Source organism: Balaenoptera physalus (genome assembly GCF_965194825.1).
Source record: "Balaenoptera physalus genome assembly, chromosome: 4".
Classification (NCBI taxonomy): Eukaryota; Metazoa; Chordata; class Mammalia; order Artiodactyla; family Balaenopteridae; genus Balaenoptera; species Balaenoptera physalus.
In genome coordinates this window covers 74,732,126-74,745,972 of record NC_138891.1, presented here as the reverse complement: position 1 = coordinate 74,745,972, position 13,847 = coordinate 74,732,126, and the positions used below count along the sequence as shown (strand labels likewise).

The window sequence follows — 13,847 nt, the reverse complement described above, 5'->3', positions numbered from 1 at the left end:
CTCTTAGACAGATTTCCTTATATTTAATGAGTTCTGGCTTCTCATCATGCCCGATCAGCCCCCAACTCCCTCGTCCAGGGCAGCACTTCAGACGTTTGAAGGCAGCCACCAAGTCTCGCCAAGTCCAGGCCTGCCTCCCCACCCCTTCAACTCCTTGACCACCCCCACTCCCAGTTCTGAGGCCCTTGCCTCCCCTGTCTCTTCTTAAGTCATCCTCTCCCCGCCCCCGGTCCATTAAAGTGTCACACACACGCCCACGACCTTCCCCCAAGACTGAAGCCACCATGCCAGGCCATTTTGCTCATTAATGAATCCACAGATTCATCCGATATCATTAAGGGAGCATCCACTGTGTGCCCGGCTCTGTGCTGGGTGCAGGGGAGACCCCCAGAGAATAAGAAAGACGCGGCAGATGCCTCGCGCCCGGTCCCAGGGTCGCAGCTCAAGACGCAGCCTGGGTCGGTCCCTCTGGCACCCGGGCTCCAGGCTGCGCCGGTCTCCTCGCCCGGCCCGAAACAGCCCGTGAAGATGGTGGACCGCGAGCAACTGGTGCAGAAGCCCGGCTGGTGGAGCAGGCGGAGCGCCAGGACTACAGGGCCGGGGCCGCGAAGAACGTGACAGAGCTGAATGAGCCAGTGTCTAGCGAAGAAGGAAACCTTCTCTCTGTGGCCTACAGGAGTGTAGCTGGGGCACGCCGTTCCTCCTGGAGGGTCATTAGTAGCACTGAGCAGAAGACATCTGCAGAGGGTAACGAGCAGGTAGACATGGTGCGTGCTTACCGTGAAAAAATAGAGAAGGAGCTGGAAGGTGGTGCGTCAGGATGAGCTGAGCCTGCTGGATAACTACCTGATCAAGAATTGCCAGGACAGCCAGTATGAGAGCAAAGTGTTCTACCTGAATATGAAAGGGGACTATTACCGCACCTGGCCAAAGCCACCACTGGAGAGAAGAGGGTGACCTTCGAGGAGTCATCTGAGAAGACCTGTAGCGAAGCCCATGAGGTCAGCAAAGGGCACACTCAGCCCACTCACCCCATTAGATTAGGCCTGGCCGTTAACTACTGCGTTTTCTACTATGAGATCCAGAATGCCACAGAGCAAGCCTGCCACTTGGCCAAGACCACTTTCAATGGCGCTGTTGCCAAGCTTGACACTCTCAATGGTGGAGACTCCTACAGGGAGTCCACGCTCATATGCAGCTCCTCGCGACAACCTAACGCTCTGGACAAGTGATCAGCAAGACGATGCCGGCAGACAGGGAGCGCACGCTGAGGCTACTACTGCAATCTTTATTTATTTATTTTTTTTGCGTGAGCTGGGGATCGTGTTGGGGAGGGAAAGAGAGGGATGACGGGATGACCTTCTTAGGGAGAAACCCACCGACCTGTCCTGTCTTTGACATTTTTGCCAAAATACCACTAGTGGAAAGGCAGACTAGCTGTGCTGGTATTGGAATAGCAGCCTCACACTGGCATATGGACGGTTCTGTAGATTAATGCAAGTGGAGCTGTCTTTAACTTGTTGCTAGAAAATAGGGGTTTTTTTTGTTTGTTTTGTTTTTTTCTTATTAGTCATCAATTTTATACACATCAGTGTATACATGTCAATTCCAATCGCCCAATTCATCACACCACCACCCCGACCCCCTGGCCGCTTTCCCCCCTTGGTGTCCATACGTTTGTTCTCTACATCTGTGTCTCAATTTCTGCCCTGAAAACCGGTTCATCTGTACCATTTTTCTAGGTTCCACATATATGTGTTAATATACGATATTTGTTTTTCTCTTTCTGACTTACTTCACTCTGTATGACAGTCTCTAGATCCATCCACGTCTCCACAAATGACCCAATTTCATTCCTTTTTTATGGCTGAGTAATATTCCATTGTATATAGGTACCACATCTTCTTTATCCATTTCTCTGTCCATGGGCATTTAGGTTGCTTCCATGACCTAGCTATTGTAAATAGTGCTGCAATGAAGATTGGGGTGCATGTGTCTTTTTGAATTATGCTTTTCTCTGGGTATATGCCCAGTAGTGGGATTGCTGGATCATATGGTAATTCTATTTTTAGTTTTTTAAGGAACCTCCATACTGTTCTCCATAGTGGCTGTATCAGTTTACATTCCCACCAACAGTGCAATAGGGTTCCCTTTTCTCCACACCCTCTCCAGCATTTGTTGTTTGTAGATTTTCTGATGATGTCCATTCTAACTGGAGTGAGGTGATACCTCACTGTAGTTTTCATTTGCATTTCTCTAATAATTAGTGATGTTGAGCAGCTTTCCATGTGCTTCTTGGCCATCTGTATGTCTTCTTTGGAGAAATGTCTATTTAGGTCTTCTGCCCACTTTTGGATTGGGTTGTTTGTTTTTTTAATATTGAGCTGCATGAGCTGTTTAGATATTTTGGAGATTAATCCTTTGTCCATTGATTCATTTGCAAATATTTTCTCCCATTCTGAGGGGTGTCTTTTCGTCTTGTTTATGGTTTCCTTTGCTGTGCAAAAGCTTTGAAGTTTCATTAGGTCCCATTTGTTTATTTTTGTTTTCATTTCCATTACTCTAGGAGGTGGATCAAAAAAGATCTTGCTGTGATTTATGTCAAAGAGTGTTCTTCCTATGTTTTCCTGTAAGAGTTTTATAGTGTCCGGTCTTACATTTAGGTCTCAAATTCATTTTGAGTTTATTTTTGTGTATGGTGTTAGGGAGTGTTCTAATTTCATTCTTTTACATGTAGCTGTCCAGTTTTCCCAGCACCACTTATTGAAGAGACTCTCTTTTCTCCGTTGTATGTCCTTGCCTCCTTTGTCATAGATTAGTTGACCATAGGTGCATGGGTTTACCTCTGGGCTTTCTATCTTGTTGCATTGATCTGTTTCTGTTTTTGTGCCAGTACCATATTGTCTTGATTACTGTAGCTTTGTAGTATAGTCTGAAGTCAGAGTCTGATTCCTCTAGCTCCTTTTTTTTCCCTCAAGACTGCTTTGGCTATTCGGGGTCTTTTGTGTCTCCATACAAATTTTAAGATTTTTTTTCTAGTTCTGTAAAAAATGCCATTGGTAATTTGGTAGGGATTGCATTGACTCTGTAGATTGCTTTGGTAGTATAGTCATTTTCACAATATTGATTCTTCCTATCCAAGAACATGGTATATCTCTCCATCTGTTGGTATCATCTTTAATTTCTTTCAAAAGTGCCTTATAGTTTTCTGCATACAGGTCTTTTGTCTCCCTAGGTAGGTTTATTCCTAGGTATTTTATTCTTTTGGATGTAATGGTAAATGGGAGTGGTGAGAGTGGACATCCTTGTCTTGTTCCTGGTCTTAGAGGAAATGCTTTCAGTTTTTCACCATTGAGAATGATGTTTGCTGTGGGTTTGTCATATTTGGCCTTTCTTATGTTGAAGTAGGTTCCCTCTATGCCCACTTTCTGGAGAGTTTTTATCATAAATGGGTGTTGAATTTTGTCAAAAGCTTTTTCTGCATCTATTGAGATGATCATATGGTTTTTATTCTTCAATTTGTTAAAAAGGTGTATCACATTGATTGATTTGTGTATATTGAAGAATCCTTGCATCCCTGGGATAAATCCCCCTTGATCATGGTGTGTGGTCCTTTTAATGTGTTGTTGGATTCTGTTTGCTAGTGTTTTGTTGAGGATGTTTGCATTTATATTCATCAGTGATATTGGTCTGTAATTTTCTTTTTTTGTAGTATCTTTGTCTGGTTTTGGTATCAGGGTGATGGTGACCTCATAGAATGAGTTTGAGAGTGCTCCTTCCTGTGCAATTTTTTGGAAGAGTTTGAGAAGGATGGGTGTTAGCTCTTCTCTAAATGTTTGATAGAATTCACCTGTGAAGCCATCTGGTGCTGGACTTCTGTTTGTTGGAAGATTTTTAATCACAGTTTCCATTTCATTACTTGTGATTGGTCTGTTCATATTTTCTATTTCTTCCTGGTTCAGTCTTGGAAGGTTATACCTTTCTAAGAATTTGTCCATTTCTTCCAGGTTGTTCATTTTATTGGCATAGAGTTGCTTGTAGTAGTCTCTTAGGATGCTTTGTATTTCTGCGGTGTCTGTTGTAACTTCTCCTTTTTCATTTCTGATTTTATTGATTTGAGTCCTCTCCCTCTTTTTCTTGATGAGTCTGGCTAATGGTTTATCAATTTTGTTTTTCTTCTCAAAGAACCTGCTTTTAGTTTTATTGACCTTTGCTATTGTTTTCTGTGTTTCTATTGCATTTATTTCTGCTCTGATATTTATGATTTATTTCCTTCTGCTGACTTTGGGTTTTGTTTGTTCTTCTTTCTCTAGTTCCTTTAGGTGTAAGGTTAGATTGTTTATTTGAGATTGTTCTTGTTTCTTGAGGTAGGCTTGTATAGCTATAAACTTCCCTCTTAGAACTGCTTTTGCTGCATCCCATAGGTTTTGGATCATCGTGTTTTCATTGTCATTTGTCTCTAGGTATTTTTTGATTTCCTCTTTGCTTTCTTCAGTGATCTCTTGGTTATTTAGTAATGTAGTGTTTATCCTCCATGTGTTTGTGTTTTGTACGTTTTTTCCCCTGTAATTCATTTCTAATCTCATAACGTTGTGGTCAGAAAAGATGCTTGATATGATTTCAATTTTCTTAAATTTACTGAGGCTTGATTTGTGACCCAAGATGTGATCTATCCTGAAGAATGTTCCATGCGCACCTGAGAAGAAAGTGTAATCTGCTCTTTTTGGATGGAATGTCCTATAAATATCAATTAAATCTAACTGGTCTATTGTGTCATTTAAAGCTTCTGTTTCCTTATTTATTTTCATTTTGGATGATCTGTCCATTGGTGTAAGTGAGGTGTTAAAGTCCCCCACTATTATTGTGTTACTGTCGATTTCCTGTTTTTTAGCTGTTAGCAGTTGCCTTATGTATTGAGGTGCTGTTATGTTTGGTGCATATATATTTATAATTGTTATATCTTCTTCTTGGATTGATCCCTTGATCATTATGTAGTGTCCTTCCTTGTCTCTTGTAACATTCTTTATTTTAAAGTCTATTTTATCGATATGAGTATTGCTACTCCAGCTTTCTTTTGATTTCAATTCGCATGGAATATCTTTTCCCATCCCCTCACTTTCAGTCTGTATGTGTCCCTAGGTCTGAAGTGGGTCTCTTGTAGACAGCATATATATGGGTCTTGTTTTTGTATCCATTCAGCAAGCCTGTGTCTTTTGGTTGGAGTATTTAATCCATTCACATTTAAGGTAATTATCGATATGTATGTCCCTATTACCATTTTCTTAAGTGTTTTGGGTTCGTTTTTGTAGGTCCTTTTCTTCTCTTGTGTTTCCCACTTAGAGAAGTTCCTTTAGCATTTGTTGTAGAGCTGGTTTGGTGGTGCTGAATTCTCTTAGCTTTTGCTTGTCTGTATAACTTTTGATTTCTCCATCATATCTGAATGAGATCCTTGCCGGGTAGAGTAATCTTGGTTGGAGGTTCTTCCCTTTCATCACTTTAAGTATATCATGCCACTCCCATCTGGCTTGTAGGGTTTCTGCTGAGAAATCAGCTGTTAACCTTATGGGAGTTCCCTTGTATGTTATTTGTCGTTTTTCCCTTGCTGCTTCCAATAATTTTTCTTTGTCTTTAATTTTTGCCAATTTGATTACTATGTGTCTCAGCGTGTTTCTCCTTGGGTTTATCCTGTATGGGACTCTCTGCGCTTCCTGGACTTGGGTGGCTATTGCCTTTCCCATGTTAGGGAAGTTTTCAACTATAATCTCTTCAAATACTTTCTCGGGTCCTTTCTCTCTCTCTTCTCCTTCTGGGACCCCTATAATGCGAATGTTGTTGCATCTAATGTTGTCCCAGAGGTCTCTTAGGCTGTCTTCATTTCTTTTCATTCTTTTTTCTTTATTCTGTTCCACAGCAGTGAATTCCACCATTCTGTCTTCCAGGTCACTTATCCGTTCTTCTGCTTCAGTTATTCTGCTATTGATTCCGTCTAGTGTAGTTTTCATTTCAGTTATTGTATTGTTCATCTCTGTTTGTTTGTTCTTTAATTCTTCTAGGTCTTTCTTAAACATTTCTTGCATCTTCTCGATCTTTACCTCCATTGTTTTTCCAAGGTCCTGGATCATCTTCACTATCATTATTCTGAATTCTTTTTCTGGAAGGTTGCCTATCTCCACTTCATTTAGTTGTTTTTCTGGGGTTTTTTCTTGTTCCTTCATCTGGTACATAGCTCTCTGCCTTTTCATCTTGTCTATCTTTCTGTGAATGTGGTTTTTGTTCCACAGGCTGCAGGAATGTAGTTCTTTTTGCTTCTGCTGTCTGTCCTCTGGTGGATGAGACTATGTAAGAGGGTTGTGCAGGTTTCCTGAATGTAGGGACTGGTGGTACATAGAGTTGGGGAAAATAGGGTTTTAAAATGAAAAGAAAACTTAAGTGGAATGGCCCTCCTTCAGTAAGTTCTGTGGTTCCAGTAAGGATTTTTATCTTTAAGAGATATGCTCTTGTCTTTTAAGTTTGGGGTACTTTCTGTCTCATCTGTTTTAGCTGTGCATTTTTTTTTAGGGTGTACACTACCAGACATGGAATAGTTTCAATCCCAAGCTGATAGACTTAAAACATAAGCTATATTTATTCTTATGGTTTAGGCCTTGCCTGTTTTCAGAAGTTTCTGATTAGTTGACAGTATTAACACTATATTGCCATTTACAGTATTTCTGCATTACAGCCATATGTAACATCAAGCCATTGATTGTGTATTTTTCTTTATTTTGGCTTTTGCATCCTTATTTAGCCTATCCAGGTTGGTTTTGCAGTTATCTATCTCCTAGGCCAAAAGGCTTGACTGAGGAGAATCAAAGCTACTTTAGGTTTTGTTTAATAGGTGCTTGGCAGGTGGCTCTGGGATTTTTGTCCTTCTTTCTTCTTAACTTAAATCCACAACAAAAATTATGAATCACTTTAACAGAAACACTAAACACCACAAAAATCGAGAAAATTCAGTTTCGTATCTCATTGATTGTGTTGATATTTTCAGAGACATCCTGAGTTTTAAGCTGCCACAGCTCCTTCCTCGGGGGTTACACTGACATTTCACTCTTTGCTTGAGTCTGCCCCATTGTACCTTGTGTCCACCGCCCTTACTTGGGTGGGTTGAAGAGCTGTTGGGTTGTAGAAGTTGGCAGTCGTTTTGAGAAAGGTCGTGGTGCACCGTGTGAAAATTTAGGTGCTAGGAGCTTACTGGTAGAAAAATCCTAAAGGAAGAGCTCTATTCATAAACATTCTGTCCAATTTTGGGAACCTTGTAAGTGTGTCACTTTTTCCTCCCTGAAAACACTCTTTCCCCAAATAATCATTGCAGAAAAATAAACTAAAAGCATTATCAGATAATAAATACTTAACTCTCATTTGACAAAAAAGAAAAAGAAGAAAGATAGATACAAAGAAGGAAAGGAAGGAAGGAAGACCCAGCCACCTGCCATGGGGATCCCGTGGTCTGGTGGAGTGAGATGCGTCAGCACAGATCTTGTTTGTCATGACTAAGCTATGTTGCCCATGATGGCCAGCTAGACTTACATTCACCCAGGGACCTCAGCATGCTGTCTTCCCTCTGCTTGAGCAGAGAGAAGCCTGTCTCTGTGCATCACACAGGCAATGCCCGCCACCTGCCTGCCAGCTCCTCTGGGCCTCCGCCAGCTCTGGGATGAGGCATGTCCCTCCAGTAAGCAGCCCGAAGCCACACAAGCCTCTGCCTTTCACTTCCCCCTTCCCCCAGAGGCTCCAAATGTTCCTGATGACTGGTACCTGTGCCGGCCACCTCCTGCACAGGTAGGGGAATAAAACAGAACCATCCTCCTGGAATTTACTTGCTACTAAGCGTAAAGGTCTATGCCAGCTCTTTTGTGCTGGTTATCTAATTTTTCTGGTCTTTTTTTTTTTTTTTTTTAAGCTATGATTTATTTAGTATCCACTATGTTTGGCATTTTGATGTATTATCTCTAATCATCAAAACTTTTTGAAGTAGGTGTTTATCCTGCTTTACAGATGAGAAAATTAAACACAGATGTTAATTTTTTGTACAAATAATGTCTATTGAGCACCTGTCTGTGCAAGGTATGGGACTAGAAGCAGAGATAAAGGCAGTGGGGAGCAAGACTGCCAGTCTCTGCCCTCCTCAGTCTGGTCTGGAAGCAGATATTAAACAGAAAGGCAAGCAAACAGTAATTGTGAAACGTATGGACACCAAGGGGGGAAAACCGCGGTGGGGTGGGGATGGTGGCGTGCTGAATGGGGTGATTGGGATTGACATGTATACACTGATGTGTATAAAATTGATGATTGATTAAAAAAAAAATTAGACCAAGCAAAAGAAATCAGATATAAAAGCATGATAATGTATAATCCCATGTATATGAAATTCTAGAAAAGGCAAGACTATAGTCACATAAAGCAGAGCTGTGGTTTCCTGGGACAGAGATTGGCTGCAAAAAGCATGTTTTGGCATGATAGGAATGATTTGTTATCTCAATTATAGTGGTGCTTATATATGGCAATATTCATTTGTTAAAACTCATCAAGTTGTAAATTTTAAATACATGCATTTTATTTCATGCAAATTTTATCTACTGAAGTTGATTTTGAAAAGTTATATAAAAGTAAAAGTAAAAGTAAAGTTGCCAGAGAAAAGAGATTAAAAAAATAAAATTGTGATAAGTGCCATGAAAGAAAGTAGAGAGCATTCTAGGGATATACAGCAGGAGCACTTACTTTAGCGGGGGGCAGGCAGGAGCTAAAGGAGGAGCAGGAGTTAGCCAGGGAGGGGTGGGGCAAGACGGCTGTGAGCAGAGCGATGGCATGTGCTAAGGCCTTGAGGTGACTAGAAACTTGGCCTAATCAAGGATCTGAAAGAAGGCCAGAGGGATTGGGGCCAAGGCAGGGGAATGAGTGGAATGAAGCTAGAGAGCTGGGTAGGAGTCAGATCCTTCAGGTTTTCAAGCTCTGCAGGCATAAGGATCTCCTGGGGGAGCTGATTTCAAGGCTGGCTCTGGAGCCCACCCTCCACCAAGTCTCAGCCAGAGCACCTGCACTTTTACCTGTTTCCTCAAGTGATGCTGAGGCAGGTAGCCAGAAACAGACACTTCAAGGAGTACAGATGTAGGTCTCATCAGCCATCTGAAGGATCTCAGACTTTTCCTAAGAGGAGGCGAAGCTGTTGAGACCAAGACCATGCAGCATGCTAGCTGGCACAGATTTGAACCAGTTCCATCTGATTCCCAAAGCAGGGGACACTGTCTCTTCCTAAAAGGAAGGTGGTGTCAGATGGGTGCACTGAGGGCTGGAGGAAGGACCCTCCAGGTGAGGGAACAGTGTCAGCCAGAATCCCTGTGGCTCGGAGGTAGGGGGTCAGGGCAGCCACAGCCACTGGCCTGAGCAGAGCCAAGACTCAGGTCTCCTTTCCCCATCACGTTGTGAGGGCCTCACATGTTCCCGTCCCAAGTACTTTTGCATCTGAATCTCATTTTGGCTTTACAAATACTGTACCACTGTGAAGAGGAAGTGTCTACTGGGACCATTCTATTTCTTCCCCAGTGAATATACTGAGGCTCACCTAGGTGAAGCCACCGTGAAAGAATTTCAATGTACAATGGAACCTGAAGCTATAATATGGAAAATCTCATGTATGGGCCCCCAGGAAAACAAAACTTAAGGACCAAGAAACTGATTTTTCATAAATCCCTGATTAACAGAAGAGTAATAATATTGGAATTTTCTTAAATGGTACAGAGGTGATCAGGGGTTGCTTCATATCAACCTTGGAAATTTTTGCTTATAGTTTCCACAGGCATGAAGAAGAAATGACCCAGGTCAGGTTGGTCTTGCAAAATGAGCTGAACTGAGCTTCGTTTGTATGACTGGACTGGTTTTGTCTGCTCGGGGAATTTTCAAAGCTGGTCTCTGTTTGTTTTTTATTTTAGCAAATTCTAACTGAGTCCCCTACTCTCTACAGTCCCTGCCCATAAATACAGACTACCCCAAATCCTCATCAGACTTGCCTGTAGCTTGCTACAGTTTTCGTGTCCTCAATTGCAATTCTTCTGCTATTCCAGAATAGACTCATCTTTTTGACAATTTTGAGCTTGCCTCATTTTACCTTTTTATTTAGATCAACATTCCTTGGCGTCTGAAGTAAGATCCAAGGGAAACGACCTCTAAAGGACGACGACCCTCAGAATACAGCCAGGTGCCTGCACTGAGCCCCTTGTACTCATCGCTTCCATGTGTTGCCCATGACTTCCAGTTTGGTGAGTCTATGCTCAGATTCTGAGGTCCCTCCCTTTGGTTGAGTTCTCCAACTTTATGACTTTACTTGGGCTCTATTTAAAGTCTTTGTCCTTTTTGGAGAGTACTTGTTTGTTTTCTTATTGGAAGCACGCTAGAATTTTGGTATAATTCCTTTGGAATTCTTGAGAGCAAAAATGAATGAATGAATGAATGAATAAGTAAATAAATAATCGGTGGGCACAGGTCAAGCAAATAAACACTATCAGAGCACTCCCCGCTCCTTGTTATGAGAGATTTTGATCTTGAAGCAAGACTCCCATGAGAGCTAAATTGGTTGTGGACAGGCCAGATTGACATTAGGTCGCCTGCCAACTGCAAGACAATTTCTGTGTAACAAGGGATGGGGTCATGGGTCAAACAACTGAGACAAAGGCTGTCTGCCAGGGGAAAAAAAAAAAGAGAGAGAGAGAGAATCCCATAAAAGGCACTCTGTGAAACAAAACACAACTCCCAACTCTGAAACCACCCCCTTCAGGCTATTTAGGAATTTTCTTTTGTTCTGAAGAAAACCTCTGAGATATGTGATCCCGGTCATCTGAATGCTCTAAGGGTGGCCCTCCTTCAAGGACCCTGGCTGGTTTTATGTTAAAAAATTATGGTCTCTCCTCAGATGCATTTTTGACTAAATGGACCAACCTTACTAAAGATAATTTAGAACTTCAATGGCCATTATGGGGAACCCTAGATCTCCCCAAACTTGTTTTTCTATGGACTAAATTAGAAGACTGTGTCAATAGAACTAAACATATGAATGGAATAGCTATTTTACTTGGTAACTAAAGGCTTCTAAAGTATTCAGAATTCTAAAACTGCTTCTTTACAAAATACTATTTCTAAGTTAACAGAAGCAAATACACAAGGAGATTTTAAATTTTTTTCTAGATTTTTTTATTGAGATATAGTTGATGTACAATATTATATGTTATAGGAGTATAACATAATGATTCACAATTTTTAAATGTTATGCTCCATTTACGGTTATTATAAAACATTGGCTATATTCCCTGTGTTGTACAATATATCTTCGTAGTTTATTTATTTTATACCTAATAGTTTGTATCTCTTAATCCCCTACCCCTATCTTGCCCCTCCCTCCACCCTTCTCCCCGCTGGTAGCCACTAGTTTGTTCTCTATAGCTGTGAGTCTGTTTCCTTTTTGTTATATTCACTAGTTTGTTGTATTTTTTGCATTCCACATATAAGAGTGATATACAGAATTTGTCTTTCTCTGACTTATTTCACTTAGTCCAGATTTTTAAAAAGCATTTGAGGCCTCTTCCTCAGCAGCACCAGCCGATGTTTCCCTAATCCCATTACTCTGCCTCCTCTATATCACCTTTGCTGTTTTCTAATCTCCTTCCTTTATCTGAACTCCCTTTCTTCTCTAGTGCTGAAACTAACCAACTGAGCCTGTTAAAACATTCCCTTTTAAAATTAAGCCTCCTGGGACTTCCCTGGTGGCACAGTGGTTAAGAATCCACCTGCCAAAGCAGGGGACACGGGTTCATTCCCTGGTTTGGGAAGATCCCGCATGCCACAGCTAAGCCCGTGCACCACAACTACTGAAGCCTGCGTGCCTAGAGCCCGTGCTTTGCAACAAGAGAAGGCACCGCAATGAGAAGCCCGTGCACCACAACGAAGAGTAGCCCCTGCTCACCGCAACTAGAGAAAGCCCACAGGCAGCAACAATAACCAACGCAGCCAAAAATAATTAAATAAATAAATTTATTTTTAAAAATAAAATAAAATTAGGCCTTATGGGATTAACAGATACATACTACTATACATAAAATAGATAAGCAACAAAGATTTACTCTATAACACAGGTGACAATATTCAATATCTCATAAAAACCTATAATGGAAAATAATCTGGAAAAAAAAATATTACTGAATTACTTTGCTGTACACCTGAAACTAGTACAATATTGTAAATCAACTATACTTCAATTAAAAATAAATAAACAAAATTAGGCTTCCTGAGGATTTCTTAAGTACCATGGACCAAAGCTGAATTTAGAGCTATAATAAAAGATTTTTCCCAAGGTAACTGAGGATCCTCAGATTCGCTGAAGAATTCAGTATTGCAATTCAAATTTATCAACCTGGCTTCTCCGATCTCTATCAGTTAGTCCACATGCTTGCTGGAGAAGGTCAAGCCCAGCATTGGATGAAAACTGCTAATTGGGAAAGCCCCAAACAATCTTTAGAATTCCAATTAAGTCAACCACCAGCTTTTTTATATGACCAAGCTCGTATGTTATATGACCAAGCTCGTACCATACTCAAAGGTTGCATCTTGCCATTCCAAGGGCTTTCTCTAAACTACTAAACTAGAACAAATTTCAGGCGTGCACCCAAAAGCCTGCCAAGTATGTTCATGATTACTACAGCAGACTCCAAATCGTCTTTAAACAAAATTCTGGACTCCCTATAGACATTGAATCCACCAGGGTGGCCTTTAATTTAATGCTTACAAATCATTTAAACCTTCTAAAGAACTATACCTTAGACAGAAATTAACAAAAACACCTGAATGGCATAATTGATGAGTAATGCTTTCTGTGAAAAATCTTGATCAAAAAGGGGAAATGTGAAAGAATTTCCATCTAAAATGGAACCTGAGGGAATAAAATGGAAAATCTCTTGCCTGTGCCCTCAGGAAAACAAAATTTAAGGACTGAGAGACTGCTTTTTTTGTAAGTGCCAGATTTACAGAAAACTGATAATATTGGAGTTTTCTTAAATGATGGAGAGTTGGTCAGGAGTTGCTTCGTATCAACCTTGGGAAATTTTGCTTATGGTTTCCAGAGGTATGAAGAAGAAATGACCCAAGTCAGGTTGGTCTCGCAAAAGAAGCTGACTTGAGCTTTGTTTGTATGACTGAACTGGTTTTGTCTGCTCAGGAATTTTCAAAGCTGGTCTCCATTTGTTTTTTATTTTAACAGACTCTAACTGAATTCTCCCTTCTGTACGTTCCTGCCCATGTGTGTCCTGAATTGGAATTCCTCTGCTATTCCTGAATAAACTCATCTTTTATGACAATTTTTATCTTACCTCATTTTACCGTTTTATTTAGATTGACACCATTTACTTGATGGCCTATGTTAAGTCAGTGAGTAGAAATATGTGCTAGGGCCTGAGGAAGGAAGAGGACTGGATTTGCCACTGGGCAGCCAGAGTGGTCCTTGCATGTTCCAGAGGTTATGAGACAGCAGCGACCCCTGCTGTCATCAACCCCTTGGAGGCAGGAGGCTGGAAAAAATGAGCTCTGGATTTTGATCACAGGAGCTCTCTGTGTGGGCGCTGCTTTGGTTCAGGGAGGTCATGGAGATACCGAAACCTGGACAGTCTCACCACTGTGTGACTTTGGGCGGCTGCTACCACTTTGCGTCTCAGGTTCCTGTTTGTGAAATGAGGTTGGACTAGTCAGTTGCTATAGCCATTTTCAGGTCAAACACTGTGGGACTCTGAGTCAGGTTGGGTGGGTCCCTGATTCCAGAGGGTGCTGGC

At 41.3% G+C, this 13,847-nt stretch overlaps 1 pseudogene across 1 annotated transcript; it reads left to right on the top strand.

Annotated features, from left to right (window-relative positions):
- Positions 1–467: 467 nt before the first annotated feature.
- On the top strand, positions 468–1,350 carry LOC309660387 (14-3-3 protein gamma pseudogene; annotated as a pseudogene). Its single transcript has one exon. The product of its transcript is annotated as a 14-3-3 protein gamma pseudogene (transcript).
- Positions 1,351–13,847: the final 12,497 nt, after the last annotated feature.